The sequence below is a fragment of the Pongo abelii genome, chromosome 18 (assembly GCF_028885655.2).
Source record: "Pongo abelii isolate AG06213 chromosome 18, NHGRI_mPonAbe1-v2.0_pri, whole genome shotgun sequence".
NCBI lineage: Eukaryota > Metazoa > Chordata > Mammalia > Primates > Hominidae > Pongo > Pongo abelii.
In genome coordinates this window covers 16452400-16475078 of record NC_072003.2, presented here as the reverse complement: position 1 = coordinate 16475078, position 22679 = coordinate 16452400, and the positions used below count along the sequence as shown (strand labels likewise).

General features: G+C 46.5%; 1 protein-coding gene across 2 annotated transcripts in view; it reads left to right on the top strand.

Moving 5' to 3' along the window:
- Positions 1–22679, top strand: part of TNFRSF17 (TNF receptor superfamily member 17) — a 151829-nt gene that overhangs the window by 58694 nt on the left and 70456 nt on the right. The gene's annotated exons all lie outside the window — the stretch shown is intronic.

The following is a 22679-nucleotide window of genomic DNA, read 5'->3' as shown; positions in this document are numbered from 1 at the left end:
ACAAGTTCCGGCAGCGCCCGCGCTAGCCCGCTGCGGTTTTCCCGGGGGCCGACGGGAGTCGGAGTTCAGGGACAGGGAGCAACCGGAAGCGGCTCCGGCTCCCGGCAGGCAACGCGAGGAGGCGGAGGTCTGGTGGCCGCTCGGCGGCCCCACCTGTCACCTGGTGGGGGGGCAGCGGCAGGCCCTGGTTGGTGCAGCTCTGGGCTGGGCCGAAGACCGAGAGTATTGTAGCCCATAGGAGGGGTCCACTCTGGCCTGTTGGACACAGGCTGCGGGAAAACGGACAGCATCTATAACGTGGGGAAGAAAAATACACTCAGCTCCCGAAAATTCCTGTACTCTCTTTTCACCACCTTTCCTGCGTTCTCTGCCTCACAGTCTCCCTACCTTATTCTCTTTCCACCTTCTTTCTCCTCACCCCAACCAGATTTTGCCCTTCATTTCAAAGTCGGTGCAGATTGCAAAGCTGATTTCTTTTTATGTAATCATTTCGTGGAAGAAACAATAAAACCGTGAGATGTTCCAGCTTAAAACTGCAGTGTGGCTCATAAAGCGCTGGGGCCCAGGCTCTGCCCAGGCAGAAGGGATTGTTAACTGGAAACTTTCAATGACTCACTGTTTGTTTGACTAGTCATATAAAGCCTTCACCCAAATTTTTCCATCCTTTCCTCCTCCCTGCCAAAGGGTTTGCAAATTAAACAGAGGGTTGCCGTATTCCATGGTGTATCCGGCTGTACCTAACAGGGTTATTTTGGTGAGTCTAGCTTCCTTATGCACCATTAGGTGAAGTGGTTTCCTTTTGAATGGTCTGATTTGCTCAAGAATTCCCATAGTACTTTTCATTGACTGCATCTTACACTTACAGATTAGGTAAACCTGGGAAAAGAACAAAAGCAAAAGAGAAATACTTAGAGTTCGCATTTAGGCCCTTCATGAAGTAGGAAAAAATGTTGCTCTGAGTACCTGTTAAGCTTTCCTGTAATTCACCCATGTGGAGCCCAAGACAGAGAAAAACATATTGTTGGTATTTTTCTGAAAGGAGTCTAGACGGTGCAACTAATCTGCCTAGAAATTACAGACTAAAGAAGTACATACATAGAATAGACGTTTCTGAACAACCTTAGGTTGTTAAAAAAAAAAAAAAACTAACAAAATCCAGATCTAGATCTGTATTTTAATTTTATTTTTTATTTTTTTATTTTTTGAGACGGAGTCTTGCTCTGTAGCCCCGGCTGGAGTGCAGTGGCGCTATGTCGGCTCGCTGCAAGCTCCGCCTCCCGGGTTCACGCCATTCTCCTGCCTCAGCCTCCACAGTAGCTGGGACTAGAGGCTCCCGCCATCACGTCCGGCTAATTTTTTTGTATTTTTAGTAGAGACGAGGTTTACACCGTGTTAGCCAGGATGGTCTCGATCTCCTGACCTCGTGATCTGCTCGTCTCGGCCTCCCAAAGTGCTGGGATTACAGGCGTGAGCCACCGCGCCCGGCCGATCTGTATTTTAATTTTAAACATCTGTATTGTAAAGATAAAAGAGAACTCAGCCTAATGAGGTCAAAAACGAAGCTGTCAAGTATTTTTCAAACGAGTCCTAGGCTACAGTAGTTTGAATATAATATTAAACTACCAAGCTTTATGGATTAAAAAAACACATACCGGCCAGACGCAGTGGCTCACACCTATAATCCCAGCAATTTGGGAGGCTGAGGCAGATGGATCACGTGAGGTCAGGAGTTCGAGACCAGCCTGGCCAATATGGTGAAACCCCGTCTCTACTATAAATACAAAAATTAGGCCGGGCGCGGTGGCTCACGCCTGTAATCCCAGCACTTTGGGAGGCCGAGGTGGGCGGATCACGAGATCAGGAGATTGAGACCATCCTGGCTAACACAGTGAAACTCTGTCTCTACTGAAAATACAAAAAATCAGCTGGGTGTGGTGGCGGGTGTCTGTAATCCCAGCTACTCCGGAGGCTGAGGCAGGAGAATGGCGTGAACCCGAGAGGCGGAGCCTGCAATGAGCCGAGATCGCGCCACTGCACTCCAGCCTGGGCGACAGAGCGAGACTCTGTCTCAAAAAAAAAAAAAAAAAAAAAAAAAAAAAAAGCGGCCAGGCGCGGTGGCTCAGGCCTGTAATCCCAGCACTTTGGGAGGCCGAGGCGGGTGGATCACGAGGTCAGGAGTTTGAGACCATCCTGGCTAACATAGTGAAACCCCGTCTCTACTAAAAATACGAAAACATTAGCCGGGCCTGGTGGCGGGCGCCTGTAGTCCCAGCTACTCGGGAGACTGAGGCAGGAGAATGGAGTGAACCTGGGAAACAGAGCTTGCAGTGAGCCGAGATCCCTCCACTGCACTCCAGCCTGGGCGACAAAGCGAGACTCCGTCTCAAAAAACAAACAAACAAAAAAAGCGATCCACCCGTTTTAGCCTCCCAAAGTGCTGGGATTATCGGTGTGAGCCACCACACCCGGCCGAGTTTGCCTCTGCTTAATAGGAAGTTTTGGTTATAGCCTATTATTATACCTGAAGACCCCACTGAATCATACTTAACAATGTCCATTTTAAAGTTGGTATTAAGTGACTGTCAGATTTACAGAGAACTTAACAACTGTTATAAAAATTAGAACTTCATTTATGTGAGACCTATATTGCTATTGAATAAAAGATTTTCATCTTATATTCACAAGAAAAGTACAATGTGTTCTAAATGAAATGTCTTCTCTTTCCAGATTTTCACTCCCCACCCACCCACTCCTAATGTCAACACAATCAGCTGACTCAAATAATGAATTACACATCCTTCTCTAAGCATTTTGTCTTTGAATACTACTCTCCTCTATGTAGCACCCCTACAGCACTGAATGATCCTTTCTCATAGGTTAGTTCTTCACATCTAATTGAATTAGCAGAGTTTCTTCTGCCTGGTACTTTTTCGAGGGACAAAGGCAGAAACTGCTCAGACTGCTGCTTAGAAAAGCAGTTGATGTCATTAATTTCCTTGTCTCTGAATAGGATAATTATGGATATTCAGGAAAAAACCCACTCCATTGGTTTTCCAAAGCTTTGACCTGCCAAACAGAGCTCCAGCAGGAAAGGGAAAAATCTTTCTTGTTAGTTGTGCTAAGACGGAGCAACTTGAGGGCAGGGTCTTACCTTAATCTTCTTTACATTTCCACTGCCTAGTATAATGCCCGGTATATAAAAAGTGCTTAATCAATTTAGCTGGAATGATACTGTCCTTTGATACTCATTTAAGACTGCTGAGACACAGGGCTAATAATTTTATTTATTTATTTATTTTTTATTTATTTATTTATTTATTTTTTAATTATTCTTGAGACAGAGTCTCGCTCTGTTGCCCAGGCTGGAGTGCAGTGGTGTGATCTTGGCTCACTGCAACCTCCGCCTCCCAGGTTCAAGCGATTTTCCCGCCTCAGCCTCCTGAGTAGCTGGGACTACAGGTGTGCACCACCACAACCAGCTAATTTTTGTATTTTTAGTAGAGACGGGGTTTCACCATGTTGGCCAGGATGGTCTCAATTTCTTGACCTTGTGATCCACCCTCCTCAGCCTCCCAAAATGTTGGGATTACAGGCGTGAGCCACCGTGCCTGGCCTGTATTGTTTTTTGGTAGAGACAGGGTTTCACCTTGTTGGCCAGACTGGTTTCAAACTCCTGATCTCAAGTGATCTGCCTGCCTCGGGCTCCCAAAGTGCTAGGATTACAGACGTGAGCCACTGCACCCAGCTATTTAAATTTAATTTAATTTTATTTTTTGAGATGGAGTCTTGCTCTGTTGCCCAGGCTGGAGTGCAGTGGGGCAATCTTCACCCACTGCAACCTCTACCTCCCATGTTCAAGTGATTCTCCTGCCTCAGCCTCCTGAGTAGCTGGGATTATAGATGCCCGCCACAACCCCCCCCCATCCCGGGTAATTTTTGTATTTTTAGTAGAGACAGGGTTTCACCATATTGCCCAGGCTGATCTGGAACTACTGACCTCAAGTGATCCTCCTGCCTCAGCCTCCCAAAGTGCTAGGATTACAGGTGTGACCCACCGTACCCCGCCCCAGGACTAATAATTTAGAAAACTTAGGAAAAATCAGAGTTTTTCGTACTCTCACACACAAGTCACCACTCAACACAGAGTACAGTCCTCTCTGGGTAGAGGAAGGGGATTAGTTCTAGGAGCCCTTCAGATACCAAAATCCAACCATACTAAAATCCCACAATCTATACTGTGTATGTGAAAGGTCAGCCCTCCCTACACTTGAGTTCCTGAATCCTGAGAATCCTGTCTTTTTGATCCCCATTTGATTGAAAAAAAAAATCCATGTGTAAGTGGACCCTCGCAGTTCAGGCTCACGCTGTTTAAGGGCCAGTTGTACTCCACCAGTATGTGAGGGAGTTTCTACCCACCACCAACCAATTCTTCAGCAGACGCCAACAGGATAAGCAATCATTTCACTCAATTGTGACATTAACCAGAGTTAGGACAGATCCCACAAGTTAAGGGATCAGTCCCACAAGACTGTCCCCATTTCCAATGCCAATAACAGGTTCCACATTGTGACCTGTGCTTCTGACCAACTGGCTATGAATTGGGGGTTCCCATGACCCCCTCCACGGCTTCAGGTAATTTGCCAGAGTGGCTCACAGAATTCAAGGAAACAGGGCGAATGCGGTGGCTCATGCCTGTAATCCCAGAACTTTGGGAGGCCGAGGAGGGAGAATCACCTGAGGTCAGGAGTTTGAGACCAGCCTGGCCAACATGGTGAAACCCTGTCTCTACTAAAAAAATAGAAAAATTAGCCGGATGTGGTGGTGGGTGCCTGTAATCCCAGCTACTCAGGAAGCTGAGGCAGGAGAATTGCTTGAACGCGGGAGGCAGAGGTTGTAGTGAGCCAAGTGCCCCACTGCACTCTAGACTGGGCAACAGAGCAAGACTCCGTCTCAAAAAAAAGAACTGAAGGAAACACTTTACTTACAGTTACCCATAAAGGATATTACAAAGGATACAGATGAACAGCCACGTGGAAGAGATGCACAGGGCTGGGAAGGGGCACACACTTCCCATTCTGTCTCCAGGTGTGCCATCCTCCAGGGTCCTCCACATGTTCAGCAACCCAGAAGCTCTCTGAACCCTGTCCTTCTGGGTTTCTATGGAGGCTTCACTACGTAGCCATGATTGATTGTATCATTGGCCGTTGCTGGTTAACTCAACTTCAGCCCCTCTGCCCACCCGAGAGGTTGGGTGTGGGGCTAAAAGTTCCAAGCTTCTAATCATGACTTGGCCTTTATGGTGACCAGTCATCTTCTAGGAGCCCATCAAGAGTTGCATCATTAGGCGGGGTGCGGTGGCTCACGCCTGTAATCCCAGCACTTTGGGAGGCTGAGGCAGGCAGATCACCTGAGGTCAGGAGTTTGAGACCAGCCTGGTCAACATGGCAAAACCCTGTCTCTACTAAAAATACAAAAATCAGCTGGGCATGGTGGCACACGCTTGTAATCCCAGCTACTTGGAAGGCTGAGGCAGGAGAATCGCTTGAACCTGGGAGACAGAGTTTGCAGTAAGCTGAAATCACCCCACGGCATTCCAGCCTGAGTAACAGAGTGAGACTCCGTGTCAAAAAAAAAAAAAAAAAAAAAAACGGAAACAAAAAACAAAACAAAACATATACAAAAGAAACAAAATACATTTAGGCCAGATACTATTACCTGCTGAAGCCCTCTCTGTTCAAAATGGAGATTAGGAAACCTTGGAGATGTGTTAAAGATATAATAGCCAGCCGGGTGCGGTGGCTCATGCCTGTAATCCCAGCACTTTGGAAGGTTGAGGCAAGGAGATCACCTGAGGTTGGGAGTTCAAGATCAGCCTGGCCGACGTGGTGAAACCCCGTCTCTCCTAAAAGTACGAAAATTAGGCCGGGCGCAGTGGCTCACATCTGTAATCCCAGCACTTCGGGAGGCCGAGGTGGGCGGATCACTTGAGTTCAGGAGTCTGAGAACAGCCTGGCCAACATGGTGAAACCCTGTCTCTACTAAAAATACAAAAAAATTAGCCAGGCGTGGTGATGCATGCCTGTAACCCCAGCTACTCAGGAGGTTGAGACATGAGAATCACTTGAACCTGGGAGGTGGAGGTTGTAGTGAGCCAAGATCATGCCACTGCACTCCAGCCTGGGCGACAGAGTGAGACTCTGTCTCAAAAAAAAAAAAAAAAGAGTTGCATCATTAGAACAAAAGACACTCCTTTCACCTAGGAAATGCCAAGGGATTAGGAGCTCTGTGTCAGGAACTCGGGTCAAATACCAAATATTAGAACAAATGATGCACGTAGCACCTCTATTGCTCAGGAAATGTCAAGAGTTTTAGAACCTCTGTGCCAGAAACTGGGGGCAGAGCCCAAATATATATCTCTTACTATATCACAATAGCACTATGACCTTTTTTGGCAGGCTTCTTTCACTTAGCATAATGTTTTCAAGGTTCATCCATATTGAAGCAGGCATCAGTACTTCATCCCATTTTTTTTTTTTTTTTTTTGAAACAGAGTCTCCCTCTGTCGCCCAGGCTGCAGTGCAGTGGTGCGATCTCGGCTCACCACAACATCTGCTTCCCAGGTTCAAGCGATTCTCCTGCCTCAGCCTCCCGAGTAGCTGGGACTACAGGCATGCTCCACCATGCCTGGCTAATTTTTGTATTTTTAGTAGAGATGGGGTTTCACTATGTTGGCCAGGCTGGTCTCGAACTCCTGAACTTGTGATCTGCCTGCCTTGGCCTCCCAAAGTGTTGGGATTACAGGTGTGAGCCACCCCGCCCGGCCACTTCATCCCTTTTAATGGCTAATATTTTATTGTATGGATTTTACCACAGTTTGTTTATCCATTGATGGACAAATTGCTTTTGTAGCTTAAAGAAGTCAAAAATAAAAGGTTAAACAAGTGAGATCAAGTAAAGTGTGTAGTCTAGTTACTTGTGTTGTCTTAATGACAATTTCCTGAATTTTGATAGTGTACTATAGTTATGGTAGATATTACTGTTGGGAGAAGCTAGGTGAAGGGTACTTGGGATCTCTCTACTATTTCTGCAACTTTTCGTGAGTCTGTAATTATTTCAAAGTAAAAAGTTAACGCAGGGTGCAACGGCTTATGCCTGTAGTCCCAACTACTCAGGAGGCTGAGGTGGGAGGATCACCTGAGTACAGGAGGCTGAGGCTGCAGCAAGCCCTGTTCATACCACTGCACTCCAGCTTGGACGACAGAGCAAGACCTTGCCTCAAAAAAAAAAAAAAAAAAAAGATCCCATGTGAAATTATTCAGACTTTCGGACTTCAGCCTGGGTTCCCAAGTCTTTACCAAAATATTTTTTCTGTCTTCCTTGATTACATTTGTTTGAGGCAGGAGTAGAGTTGGGAAAGGGGGAATTTTTTTGAGAATTTAAGGCTGGGTATGGTGGATCATGCCTATAATTGCAACACTCTGGGAAACTGAGGCAGGAGGCGTGCTTGAGGCCAGGAGTTCAAGACCAGCCTGGGCAATATAGCAAAACCCTGTCTCTACAAAAGATAAATTAAAAAATAAAAAATATAATTTTGGCTGGGCGCAGTGACTCACGCCTGTAATCCCAGCACTTTGGGAGGCTGAGGCAGGCGAATCACGAGGTCAGGAGATCGAGACCATCCTGGCTAACACAGTGAAACCCCGTCTCTACTAAAAAAATACAAAAAATTAGCCAAGCGTGGTGGCACGCACCTGTAGCCCCAGCTACTAGGGAGGCTGAGGCAGGAGAATCGCTTGAACCCAGGAGGTGGAGGTTGCAGTGAGCCAAGATTGCATCACTGCACTCCAGCCTGGGCAACAGAGCGAGACTCCATCTCAAAAAAAAAAAATGTATATATATATATATACACACACACATATATATATATACACACATATATATATACATATAACATTTTATAAATATAGAACAGTATAAAGAATCACCGTCACTCACAAACTTACCTGGAATCTCAAGATTGCCTTTTTTTTTTTTTGAAACTGCAGGCTGCAGTGCAGTGGCATGAACTTGACTCACTGCAACCTCCGCCTCCTAAGCTCAAGCAATCCTCCCACTTCAGCCCCCCTGAGTAGCTGGGATTACAGATGCAAGCTACCACACCTGGCTAAATTTTTTGTATTTTTTGTACAGATGGGATTTTGCCATGTTCGCTGATCTCTAACTCCCAGATCAAGCCATCCTCTCACCCTAGCTTCCCAAAGTACTGGGATTACAGGTGTGAGCCATTGTGCCTGGCCGATTGCTGATTGCCAATGCCTCAACACCTTGTATCATGTTTTAACATGAGAAATAAAACAATTTTTTTTCTTTTGAGACAGCGTCTCACTCTGTCGCCCAGGCTGGAGTGCAGTGGCACAATCTCAGCTCACTGCAACCTCCACCTCCCGGGTTCAAGTGATTCTCCTGTGTCAGCCTCCTGAGTAGCTGGCATTACAGGTGCACGCCACCAAGCCTGGCTCATTTTTGTATTTTTAGTAGAGATGGGGTTTCACTGTGTAGGCCAGGCTGGTCTTGAACTCCTGACCTCAGGTGATCTGCCTGCCTTGGCCTCCCAAAGTGCTGGGATTACAGGCGTGAGCCACTGCACCTGGTCCAGAAAGAAAAGAAATTTAATATGTGTGTTTGTTGCCTCCTTCACCACCAAACTAGTCCAATTCTTCCTCTTCAAAAAAGGCAACCACATGTTGCTTCTTCCTTTTCTCCCCAGAAAAAAGTATATATACACATATATATATATATATATATATTTTGTGACAGAGTCTTACTCTGTTGCCCAGGATGGAGTGCAGTGGCATGATCTTGGCTCACTGCAATCTCCACTTCCCAGGTTCAAGTGATTCTCCTGCCTCAGCCTCCTGAGTAGCTGGGATTACAGTCATCCTCCACCATGCCCAGCTAATGTTTGTATTTTTAGTAGAGAGTGGGTTTCACCATGTTGGCCAGGCTGGTCTCGAACTCCTGACCTCAAGTGATGTGCCCACCTCAGCCTCCCAAAGTGCTGGGATTACAGGCGTGAGCCACCGCGCCCAGCTTTTTTTTTTTTTTTTTTAATGAAACAAAGTCTTGCCCTGTTGCCTAGGCTGAAGTGCAGTACATGATCACAGCTCACTGCAACCCCAACCTCCTGGGCTCAAGCGATCCTCCCACCTCAGCCCCTGGAGTAGCTGGGACCACAGGTTCAAGCCACTTAATTTTTTAATTTTTTTGTAGGGGGTGGGTCTCACTATGTTGCCCAGGCTGGTCTTGAACACCTGGGCTCAAATGATCCTCCTGCCTCAGCCTCCCAAAGGGCTGGGATTACAGAAGTGAACCGCCACAGCCAGCCATATGTTGCCTTTACAGTGTGGGCAAGTGGGAATTTATATCCAAGGAGCAGGGAGCAGGGCAGTGAATGGAAACAACTAAGAGGAAACATCAGGGGTAAGGGGGAATTCTGGCTAAGCCCACCTAACAGGATTCTTGCTGAAGGCAGGCAGGGTGACCAGATATTACCTAGAGGATGGTGGAGGATGGGGAACCTGGTCAGATATGGAAGATGATCAGATATCAAGGGTGGGGCGTTCTTGCTAAACTGACTTAGCAGGGTTTTTTGCTAAAATTTAATAAGGAAGTGCACAGACGGGCTTTGCAGAAGATTCAGAAGCCTGACTGAAGTTTGGCCAAGCAAAGAATCTTTGTCACGTGTGAGATAAAAAAAATGGGAAGGAAGCCGGGCATGGTGGCTTGCACCTGTAATCCCACCTACTTGAGAGGCTGAAGCAGGGGGATGGCTTGAGGAATTTGAAAACCAGGAGTTTGAAACCAGCCTGGGCAACATAGCGAGAGACTGCATCTCTACCAAAATAAATTTTAAAAAAAGACAAGGAAAGGCTGGGGGCGGTGGTTCACGCCTATAATCCCAACACTTTGGGAGGCTGAGGCGGGTGGATCATGAGGTCAGGAGTTCGAGACCAGCCTGGCCAACATGGTGAAACCCTGTCTCTACTAAAGATATACAAAATTAGCTGGGCATGGTGGCTCGTGCCTGTAATCCCAGCTACTTGGGAGGCTGAGGCAGGAAAATCACTTGAACCCGGGAGGCGGAGGTTGTAGTGATCCGAGATTGTGCCATTACGCTCAAGCCTGGGCAACAGGGTGAGATTCCACCTCAAAAAAAAAAAAAAAAAGATAAGGAAAGATTGAATGGGTAGCAGACAATGATGATGATGATCATGATGATGATATTGTTAAAACTTGGTGATGCCAACATGATCAAAATGACACTAACCCCAGAGCTCTCTCTTAAAGGAGAGTCAATTGACCAGTTCATGTGCCAGAAATGGCTTCCTTGTCAGCTCCTGTGGGCTAATTGCCTTTTCAATGAATGGCTACAAAAACCAGTTGTCCTGGTTTCCCCAGGAATCAGAGACGCTTCTGTGAGTCAATCTTTTACGTCACTTTGCAAGCCTCGTTTTCTGAGTCCATCCACCTGGAGGAGAGATCTTAGTCAATAAAATTGCAGTGCCTTCTGTCACTAAAACCTAGGAGATGTTAACACTCATTTACCCCCCTGGGTTTCCCTGTAAGCGGACTTGTCCCCGGCTGGTAGAATGAAGCTACCAGGACCACTCTAAGAGCTGCCAATTTCCTAGGCCAGCAGAGTGCAGATCTCCTCCCTGTATTAGCAGAGCTTGGCCCTTGAAAGGTATCTGAACAGCAGCTGTCCCCAGGTTGAACAGGCTTGTTGATTTATGTTGGAAATAGCTTCTTGTTCTAAGGATTGTCCCAGTACATCCACTTTGTGCATGTAAAAGACTCATAACTCAAGAGCATGGAGGAAGCCTGATCATCATCATTTGACTCAGATGAAAAGTTGATTTATTCTGCAGAAACCAGGATTCATAATTCCTGATTGTCATTATCCATTGTCAAGGGAAGAAAACAAAGTTCAGAGAGGTTGAATAACTTGAGATATTAACATATTGCTTGTCATGTTGTTTTGTTTTGTTTTTGTTCTTTTTTTTTCTTTTTTCTTTTCTTTTTTTTTTTTTTGAGATGGAGTTTCACTCTTGTTGTCCAGCCTGGAGTGCAATGGCACGATCTTGGCTCACTGCAACCTCCACCTCCTGGGCTCAACTGATTCTCCTGCCTCAGCCTCTCAAGTAGCTGAGATTACAGGCATGTGCCACCACACCTGGCTAATTTTATATTTATGTTTTTATTTATTTATTTATTTATTTTTGAGACGGAGTTTCACTCTGTAGCCCAAGCTGGAGTGCAGTAGCGTGATCTTGGCTCACTGCAACCTCCGCCTCTGGGGCTTAAGTGACTCTCGTGCCTCAGCCTCCCGAGTAACTGGGACTACAGGAGCCTGCCACCACGCCCAGCTAATTTTTTGTATTTTAGAAGAGATAGGGTTTTGCCATGTTGCCCAGGGTGGTCTCGAACTCCTGAGCTCAGAAGATCCGTCCGCCTCAGCCTCCCAAAGTGCTGGGATTACAGGCCTGAGCCATGACACCATGGCGCCCGGCCTAATATCATATTTTAGTAGAAACAAGTTTTCACCATGTTCATCAGGTTGGTCTGGAACTCCTGACCTTAGGTGGTCCACCTGCCTCAGCCGCCCAAGGTGCTGGGATTACTGGCATGAGCCACCGTGCCCAGCCCCTTGTCGTGTTTTACATCTAAGACTTTCCAGGGTCCCTGCACATTCTTACAGACCCCTGATCAGGAAAGGTGCCTTATAGGTGGGGAGAGGAAAACTCCCCTCAACTAGGGTCAGTAGTTTTAAGCTAGAAAGCTAGCCTATTAAGTAATGTATATATTATACAAATATGTAATCACAGCAATTATAATATATTAATAAACTACTCTCTTTATTATTATCTTTTAATAATACCTTTTTTTTTTATGAGACAAGAGTCTTGCTCTGTTGCCCAGGCTGGAGTGCAATGGCACCATCTTGGCTCACTGCAACTTCTGCCTCCTGGGTTCAAGTGATTCTCCTGCCTCAGCCTCCTGAGTAGCTGGGATTACAGGTACCCACCACCATGCCTGGCTAATTTTTGAATTTTTAGTAGATATAGGGTTTCACCATGTTGGCCAGGCTAGTCTCGAACTCCTGACCTCAGTGATCCACCTGCCTTGGCCTCCCAAAGTGCTGGGATTACAGGCCTTAGCCATCGTGCCTGGCCTTTTTTTGTCTTTGAGACAGTCTGGCTCTGTCACCCAAGGTAGAGTGAGGGGGCATGATTTTGGCTCATTGCAATCCCCGCCTCCTGGTCTCAAGCCATCCTCACACCTCAGCGTCCTGAGTAGCTAAGACTGCAAGGCACACATCACCATGCCCGGCTAATTTTTGTATTTTTTTTTTTTTTTTTTTTTTTTTTTTTGTGGGAGGATCTCTTGAGCCTGGGAGGTCCAGGCTGCAGTGAGCCATAGGATTCCAACCTGGGTGACACAGTAAGACCCTGTTTCAAAAAAAGACAAAAAAGAGCATTTACATTCATTGTTCTGCAGTGATCACTACCATTCATCTCCAGAATATTATCTTCCATGTTATCTTGCCTAAAAGAAACACTATACCTGGTAAACATTAACTCCCCCATTTCTCTCTCCCATAGACCCTAGTAATCTCAATTTTACTTTCTGTGTCTGCGAAGTTGCCTATTGTAGGTAAATCATAAAAGTGGAAGGCTGAGCGTGGTAGCTCACGCCTGTAATCCCAGCACTTTGGGAGGCCAAGGCGGGTGAATAACTGAGGTCAGGAGTTTGAGACCAGCCTGGCCAACATGGTGAAACCCTGTCTCTACTAAAAAATACAAAAATTAGCTAGGCATGGTGGCACATGCCTGTAATCCCAGCTACTAGGGAGGCTGAGGGAGGAGAATTCCTTGAACCCGGGAGGTGGAGGTTGCAGTGAGCCAAGATGGCGCCATTGTACTCCAGCCTGGGCAACAGAGTGAGACTCTGTCTCAAAAAAAACAAAAACAAAAACAAATAAACAAAAAGTGGAATTATACAATCTTTGTCCTTTCGTGACCAGCTTATTTCACTTAGCATGGTGTTCTCATGGTTCATTCACGTTGTAGCATGTGTCAGAGTCTTATTCCTCTGTAAGGCTGAAATATATGCCATTGTATGTATATATACTCTGTATTGTTTATCCATTCATCTGTGGACAGACATGGGTTGTTTCTATCTTTTTTTTTTTTTTTTTTTGAGGCAAAGTCTCGCTCTGTTGCCCAGGCAAGAGTGCAGTGGCGCGATCTCATCTCACTGCAACCTCTGTCTCCCGGGTTCCAGTGATTCCCCTGCCTCAGCCTCCAGAGTAGCTGGAATTACAGGCACACACCACCATGCCCGGCTAATTTTTTTTTTTTTTTTTTTGAGATGGAGTTTCACTCTTGTTGCCCAGGCTGGAGTGCAATGGCTTGATCTTGGCTCACTGCAACCTCCACCTCCCGGGTTCAAGCGATTCTCCTGCCTCTGCCTCCCGAATAGCTGGGATTACAGGCATGCGCCACCATGCCTGGCTAATTTTGTATTTTTAGTAGAGAAGAGGTTTCTCCGTGTTGGTCAGGCTGGTCTCGAACTCCCAACCTCAGGTGATCTGCCTGCCTTGGCCTCCTAAAGTGCTGAGATTACAGGCGTGAGCCACTGCACCCGGCCTAATTTTTGTACTTTTAGTAGAAACAGGGTTTCACCATGTTGGCCAGGATGGTGTCGATCTCCTGACCTTGTAATCAGCCTGCTTCGGCCTCCCAAAGTGCTGGGATTACAGACGTGAGCCACCGTGCTCGGCCTGGGCCATTTCTATCTTTTGGCTATTGTAACTAACGCTGCTGTGACACCTGTACATATTTCAGTCCATGCTTTCAACTCCTTTGGATGTACATTTAGAAGTGGAACTGCTGGCCTGACGCAGTGGCTCACACCTGTAATCCCAGCAGTATGGGAGGCTGAGGTGGGCGGATCACTTGAGGTCAGGAGTTCCAGACCAACCTGGCCAACGTGGTGAAACCCTGTCTCTACTAGAAAAAAAAACACAAAAATTAGCTGAGTGTGGTGGCACGCACCTGTAATCCCAGCTACTTGATAGGCTGAGATGGGAGAATTGCTTGAACCCAGGAGGCAGAGGTTGCAGTGAGCCAAGATCATGCCACTGCACTCCAGCCTGAGCAACAGAGCAAGACTCTGTCTCAAAAAAAAAAAAAAAAAAAAAAAAAAAGGAGTGGAACTGCTAGATGATATGGATATGGTTATTATCTTTAATGTTACTTTAAAATGCATTTACCTTTGGCCAAGATCGGTAGCTCACACCTGTAGTCCCAGCACTTTGGGAGGCTGAGGTGGGAGGATGGCTTGAAGCCAGGAGGTAAAGACCAGCCTGGGCAACAAAGTCAAGACCCTGTGTCTATAAAAAAATTTAAAAATTAGCTGAGTGTGGTGATGCATTCTTTACTGCAGTCCCAGCTACTTGGGAGGCTGACATGGCAGGACAGCTTGACCCCGGAAGATATAGGCTGTAGGCTGCAGTGAGCCACGACCGTGCCATTGCATAGTCTTGGTGACAGAAGGAGACCCATCTCAAAACAAAAAACAAACAAAAAAAAACCTGGGCGCAGTGGCAGCCATCTGTAGTCCCAGCTACTTGGGAGGCTGAGGCAGGAGGATCACTTGAGCCCAGGAGTTTGAGGCTGCGGTAAGCTATGATCACACAGTGCTCTCCAGCCTGGGCAACAGAGCAATACCTTGTCTCGAAACAAATTAAAAAATTAAAGTAAAAGAAAAAAAAATTAGGCTGGGCGCGGTGGCTCACGCCTGTAATCCCAGCACTTTGGGAGGCCGAGGCAGGCGGATCACCTGAGGTTGGGAGTTCGAGATCAGCCTAACTAACATGGAGAAACTCTGTCTCTACTAAAAATACAAAATTAGCCAGGTGTGGTGGCACATGCCCATAATCTCTGGTACTTGGGAGGCTGAGGCAGGAGAATCCCTTGAATCCGGGAGGCAAAGGCTGTGGTGAGCTGAGATAGCGCCATCGCACTCCAGCCTGGGCACAAGAGCAAAACTCTGTCTCAAAAAAAAAATATATATATATATATATATTTTAGTAGAGATGGAGTCTCGCTATATTGGCCAGGCTGGTCTCAAACTCCTGACCTCAAGCTGTCCTCCTCCCTTGCTCTCCTAAAGTGCTGGGATTACAGGCACGAGCCACCATGCCCAGGCAAAACTTTAAAAAAATAAAATTTATTTACCTTTAACCTAACAACAGCCCTGAAGGGCTGCATGTGTTATCTCCATATTATCAAGGTGAGAAAACAAAAGTTCAGAGAGGTTGAATAACTTGAGGCCAGTTCTGTTAGACTGCAAAGCTAGGGCGCGCTCTTTCGTCCTCACTTATACAAAATCATAACATCACTGGGGTTTCTTGCACAGGGAACTCAATCAGAAACACCACAAGCCAACTCCTGTAAAGAATATCTTAGAAGTTTTAATGAATAAGCTTTCTTCTGATCAGCTGGATTAAAAATAAACCTCTGATTTCCTGGGAGAGGACGTCGGTTGGCCTCGGATAGCCGGTTCTCCGTGGTCCCCGCCGGCAGGCCGCTCCACCCCGCGCTGGGCTTGCCCAGCGGCGCCAGGACCGGGACCGGGTCCACACTGACAACCCTTCGTCCTGGGAAACGGGGTGCGGCCGGAACGGCGGCTGCCCCGTCGCCCGTCACGCAATGCACGTTCGTGGGGAACCTGGCGCTAAACCCTTCGTGGACGACCTGCTTCTGGGTCGAGGTTTCCTACCTAGCAGAGCAGCTCCCTCGCTGCGATCTGTAGAAAGTCAGCCCTGACACAGGGTTTGTTTTATTTTAAAAAATTTAAAATGAATAAATGAATAAATAAATAAATAAATATCTGATTTTAAAATCTGACTGATTCAAATCCATATCAACTTTCAAAGAGGATTTGAAGCTTGTTATAATAAAACCGTAGGGGCAGTAATGTCCAAAATTAAGAAACAAGAGAAAAGTCAGAAACCAACACATAAAAAGAGGAGAAGGAGGGGGAAAGGGTATCAAGATTCTTTTTATTTTATTATTTATTTATTTGAGATGGAGTCTTGTTCTGTTGCCAGGCTGGAGGGCAGTGGCCCGATCCCGGCTCTTGGCTCACTGCAACCTCCACCTCCCCAGTTCAAGCAATTCCCCTGGCTCAGCCTCCGGAGTAGCTGGGGCTACAGGCTTCTGCCACCACACCAGGCTAATTTTTTGTATTTTAGTAGAGACGGAGTTTCACCATGTTGGCCAGGATGGTCTGGATCTCCTGACCTCAAGTGATCCACCTGCTGCAGCCTCACAAAGTGCTGGGATTACAGACGTGAGCCACTGGGCCTTCTTTTCTTTTCTTTTTTTTTTTTCTCCTAGAATTGAAATTCTCTTTTCCTTTCTTTTTTTAGAGAGACGAGTTCTCTCTCACTCTGTTGCCCATGCTGGAGTGCAGTGGTGCAATCCTAGCTCACTGCAGCTTTGCACTCCTGGGATCAAGTAATCCTCTCTCCTCAGCCTCCTGAGTAGCTGGGATTACAGGTGTGCACCACCACGCCAGGCCAATTTTTTGTTTTTTGTAGAGATAGGGGGGTCTCACTATGTTGCCCAGGCTGTTCTTGAACTCCTGGCTTGAAGCGATCCTCCTGCCTTGGCCTCTCAAAGTGCTGGGATTACAGGTGTGAGCCACCGCATCTGGCCAAGATCTCTTGATTAAAGACAGCTACGGCAGCTAATCACAATATTTAGCTCTAAGCTCCTTAGCACACAGGGAAAAGACATTGGACTGTGTACCTCTCTTTGGTAGCAGAGCACACATCAATTTATTTATTCATTTTACTTCAATTCATTCTGAGTCTACTGAGGGTCAATGAACGTTTTCCTGACCCTGAAGTAATTTCCTGGGAATTGATGTCAGCAAAATCAACACAACACCATTCACGATGCTGGGGTCCTACCTTCACTTCCTGACTTTTTTCATTTCCCCAAATGTGACTGACCTCTTATTGATATGATCTTTTTTTTTTTTTTTTTTTGAGACAGAGTCTCGCTCTGTCACCCAGGCTGGAGTGCAGTGGCATGATCTCGGCTCACCGCAAGCTCCTCCTCCTGGGTTCACGCCATTCTCCTGCCTCAGCCTCCCGAGTAGCTGGGACTACAGGCGCCCACCACCACGCTCAGCTAATTTTGTTTTTTTTTGGTATTTTTAGTAGAGACGGGGTTTCACCGTGTTAGCCAGGATGGTCTCGATCTCCTGACCTTGTGATCCGCCTGCATAGGCCTCCCAAAGTGCTGGGATTACAGGTGTGAGCCACCGCACCCGGCCTTTTTTTTTTTTTTTTTTTTTTGGGGGATGGAGTCTCGCTCTGTTGCCAGGCTCGAGTGCAGTGGTACAATCTCGGCTCACTGCTACCTCTGCCTCCCGGGTTCAAGCAATTCTCCTGCCGCAGCCTCCTGAGTAGCTGAGACTACAGACGCGCGCCACCATGCCCAGCTAATTTTTGCATTTTTAGTAGAGACGGGGTTTCACCATGTTGGCCAGGCTGGTCTCGACCTCCTGACCTCGTGATCCACCCACCTCAGCCTCCCAAAGTGCTGGGATTACGGGCATGAGCCACAGTGCCCGACCCTTGATACTATCTTTATTGAGTGCATGGCTCGTATTGGAGATCAGGCAAGCAGATTAGACATTTACAGTGGATGTTTCTACAGAAGCCCAATATGCAGTTTTCAAGCTGTATTAAAGACCGTCCCTATCCTCAGTTCATTTCACTGTAATTATTCTTGCCTCATGGATCAATGAACAATCATCTGTTCTCTTACACCTTCTGTAATGGGGTTTGTTTGTTTGTTTTCCTGCATCTAATCATGTATTATGGGATTTGCTTTGAAACTGCCTTTGCAAAGATTAAGAGAGTGAGAGAAGCCTAGCATGGCTGACTCCATCTTGCTTCTAGACTCACAGGCTGGCTGTCTTTGCTCATCCGTAGGTGTAGACCAAGCTAACCATGGAGGAAATTTAGCTTATTGTTTAACTTTTTTTTTTTGAGATGGAGTCTTGCTCTGTCTCCCAGGCTGGAGTGCAGTGGCCCGATCCAGGCTCACTGCAACCTCTGCCTTACTGTTTACCTTTGAAGCAAGGATGATAATAGTCCCTCCCTAAAATAAACCCCCTCCTTGCTCAGGGACCACCTTTGTAAACTAGTGAAAGGCCAGGATTTACGTTGTGGGAAGGGAGTGAATTCTGCTAAAATGTAGGCAAAGTTTCTATAATCCCTTACTGCTCAGAAGTCATATGGCCAGAAGTCACAAGATTTGTGACTTCTCCAATTACTCCTATAGATAACACCGCTATTATAGAACCCACAATTGGTCTTGAGATGTTTTTCAGACTATTGTATTCTGGCAACCAACTCACCCCATCAGACCCATGAATTATAACTCAGTCAGTCCTATGGTCCTCACCAAGGGGCAGATTCAACACACAGGAACTGCTTCCCACACCCCTATAATTTCATCCCCACTCAATCACAAGCACCCGTTACCTAGCTCCCTGCCCACCAAATTACCCACACAATCCCAATTTCTCCCTTGAGCCCAGGAGTTCGGGACCAGCCTGGGCAATATGGCAAAACCCCATCTCTACAAAAAATACAAAAATCAGCTGGGCATGGTGACGCAGCACCTGTAGTCCCAGCAACTCAGGAGACTGAGGTGGGAGGCTTGCTTGAGCTGGGGATGTGGAGGCTGCAGTGAGCCAAGATCATGCCACTGGGCTCCAGCCTGGGCGACAGAGTGAAACCCTGTCTCAAAAAAAAAAGAAAAAAAGAAAAGAAGAGAAAGAACTAAATCTGAATGTATCAGCAGGGACGATCTTAAAAACTTAATGTTGGGGGCAGAGGGGAAAGTTGTAGAATATGTACAATATGATACCATTTGTGAAAAACTTTTAGGCCGGGTGCAGTGGCTCATGCCTGTAATCCCAGCACTTTAGGAGGCCGAGGCGGGCGGATCACGAGGTTGAGAGATCGAGACCACCCTGGCCAACATGGTGAAACCCCGTCTCTACTAAAAATACAAAAAGCCGGGCATGGTGGCAGGCGTCTGTAATCCCAGCTACTTGGGAGGCTGAGGCAGGAGAATCGCGTGAACCCAGGAGGCGGATGTTGCGGTGAGCCGAGATCGCGCCATTGCGCTCCAGCCTAAGCAAAAAGAGTGAAACTCTGTCTCAAAAAAAAAAAAAAAAAAGAAAAGAAAAGAAAAACTTCTAAAGACTCAAGCTGAAAAAGCAATACTCTATGTTGTTATGGGAACATATACAAGCAGGAAATTATCTCCTCTGAGTTATCTGGGAGACTGATTTGAGTAATAGCTCTAGTCCCTACACTTGGCTAGTCTTGTGTTAATTGACCTCTTTCTTTACTGCAATACCGCATCTCAGTGATTTGGGTTTATCTCTGCAGCAGGCAAGAATACCAGGTGACATGGCTCATACCTTTAATCCCAGCACTTTGAGAGGTGAGATGGCAGTATTGCTTGCGTCCAGGAGTTCAAGACTAGCCAGTGCAACATAGCAAGACCCCTATCTCTATTAAAATTTTAAAAGTTAACCAGGTATGGTGGTGCGTGCCTGCACTGCTACTCAGGAGGCTGATGTGGGAGTGTTGCTTGAGCCCAGGAAGTTGAGGCTGCAGTGAGTGAGCCATGATTATGCCACAGCACTCTAGCCTGGGTAACAGAGTGAGACCCTGTTTAAAAAAAAAAAAGTCAGGTTAACATCAAGTGTTGGTAAGGATGTGAGGAAATAGGGACATATATACCACTGGTAGGTGTATGAATTGCTATAACATCTTGGGAAAGCATTTTGCAACCTATAATATTGACGTGGGGATGTGCCTATCCCACAAGCCAGCAATACAATTTCATTGCCAAGTATGTTCCCTTGATTTGAACTTTCCAACCTGTGAGTGGCCAAGTGAATGAGAGGTTGCTGAGAAACTGATCTCCTCAGTGCCTGCAGGACCTAAGTAGCTCCAGCCTTTGGGCGTGTGGCCTCTGGCCGTGAGCAGCCTCCTGAGTACAAATACTCTATTACTATTTCTTCTGTGAGCTGGGCATGAAAAAGATCAGCAAATAGTGAGCTAGAGAAACTCCCTGGTGAGCACCAAGAGATGGGTTTAAAGATTTTCATTTCAGCACTGCTTGAAGTAGCCCAAATTAGAAACACCTAAATGTCTATCAGTAGGAGAAGAGATAACTAAATATGATGGAATACTATTCAGCAACTATCACGAATGAACCAAATCCTGCTGGGTGTGGTGGCTCATGCCTGTAATCCCAGCACTCTGGGAGGCTGAGGTGCTTGGATCACTTGAGCCCAGGAGTTTGAGACCAGCCTGGGCAACATGGCAAAACCCTATCTCTACAAAAAATACAAAAATCAGCTGGGTGTGGTGACACAGCACCTGTAGTCCCACCTACTCAGGAGGCTGAGGTGGGAGGTTTGCTTGAGCTGGGGATGTGGAGGCTGCAGTGAACCATGACCATGCCACAACACTCCAGCCTGGGTGACAGATTGAAACCCTGTTTCAAAAAAAAAAAAAAAGAAAGAAAGAACCAAATCAAATGTATCAGCAGGGACAGAGCTTGAATACTTAATGTTTGGAGCAAAGGGGAAAGTTGTAGAATATGTACAATATGGTGCCATTTAAAAAAAAAATTTTTTTTTTTTTGTTGAGAGTCTCGCTTTGTCACCCAGGCTGGAGTGCAGTGGCGCGATCTCGGCTCACTGCAACCTCTGCCTCCTGGGTTCAAGTGATTCTCCTGCCTCAGCTTCCTGAGTAGCTGGGATTACAGGTGTCTGCCACCACACCCGGCTAATTTTTGTATTTGTAGTAGAGACGGGGTTTTACCATGTTGGTCAGGGTGGTCTTGAACTCCTGACCTCGTGATCCACCTGCCTCGGCCTCCCACAGTGCTGGGATTACAGGTGTGAGCCACCACACGCAGCCTGTGAAGTCTTTTTAAAGACTCACATTGAAAAAACAATACTCTATGTTGTTATGGGAACCTATACAAGCAGGAAAAGTATCACAACAGGCACAGAGAGGCTGCCGGCCAACTTGAAGAAAGTGATTTATTTAGAAGAGGGAGAAAAAGAAATGGAATAAGGCCATAGTTTTAGCTATACATGTAACATTTTATTTATTTATCTTATCTTTATTTATTTATTTGTTTTTCTTGAGACAGAGTCTCTCGCTCTGTCGCCCAGGCTGGAGTGCAGTGGTGAGATCTCCGCTCACTGCAACCTCCACCTCCTGGGTTCAAGCAATTCTCCTGTCTTCCACACACAGCCAGCTCTGCATGAGTTACTCTTTCTCCATTGCAATTTCCCTGTCTCTTGACAAATCGGCTCTGTCTAGGCAGGCGGAAAGGTGAACCCACAGGGCGGTTACAGCCCCAGAATTTAGTCCGCAGGCAGGCGGAGCGGTAGTCACATCAATAGCATCCATTCAGTGGGCTGCTTTTCCGAATCAGATGCTGTGCCAGGTGGTTTGTTTACACATCTCTTTGCATCACCTGGAACGACTCTGTGGGCTTGGGATTATCCCCTCAGGAGGTAACTAGGTTCAAGACAGCAAATAACTGGCTCAGGATCACAGAGCAGCCACATGGCAGAGCTAAAATTCAAACCCAGGCCAGTCTGATCCCAAACCAGGGCTCCTTAACCACCACAGCTGTGTCTCTGAAGCTTAATTCATTCTTAATTTTTTTTTTTTTTTTTTTTTGAGACGGGGTCTCGCTCTGTCGCCCAGGCTAGAGTGCAATGGTGTGATCTCGGCTCACTGCAACCTCTGCTGCCTGGGTTCAAGCAATTCTCCTGTCTTAACCTCCCAAGTAGCTGGGATTACAGCTGCCTGCCACCACGCCCAACTAATTTTTTGTATTTTTGGTAGTGACGGGGTTTCCCTATATTGGTCAGGCTGGTCTCGAACTCCTGACCTCAGGTGATCTACCTGCCTCGGCCTCCTAAAGTGCTGGGATTACAAGCATGAGCCCCCGCGCCTGGCCTGTCTTCACATTTTTGCCATGGGCACTTATCATCTGTGCTGTTATTTACTTAATGCTTTTTCTTCAAACTGACACCCTTTTATAATTGAATAAATGTACTTTAAAAGGAAACTTTATTTCTACAATAAATGGGAAACAAGTCTCTTTTACAGTGAAAAGCAGGTTATTTCGAAAACATATACAAAAGAAACAAAATACTGTAACATTTGGCCAGATACTATCACCTGCTGAGGCCCTCTCTTTATTCAAAATGGAGATTAGAAAGCCTTGGAGATGTGTTAAAGATATGATAAGGCTGGGCGCGGTGGCTCACGCCTGTAATCCCAGCACTTTGGGAGGCCGAGGCGGGTGGATCTCCTGAGGTCAGGAGTTTAAGACCAGCCTGACCAACATGGCAAAACCCTGTCTCTACTAAAAATACAAAAATTAGCTGGGCATGGTGGCGCGCACCTGTAATCCCAGCTACTTGGAAGGCTGAGGCGGGAGAATTGCTTGAACCTGGGAGATGGAGTTTGCAGTAAG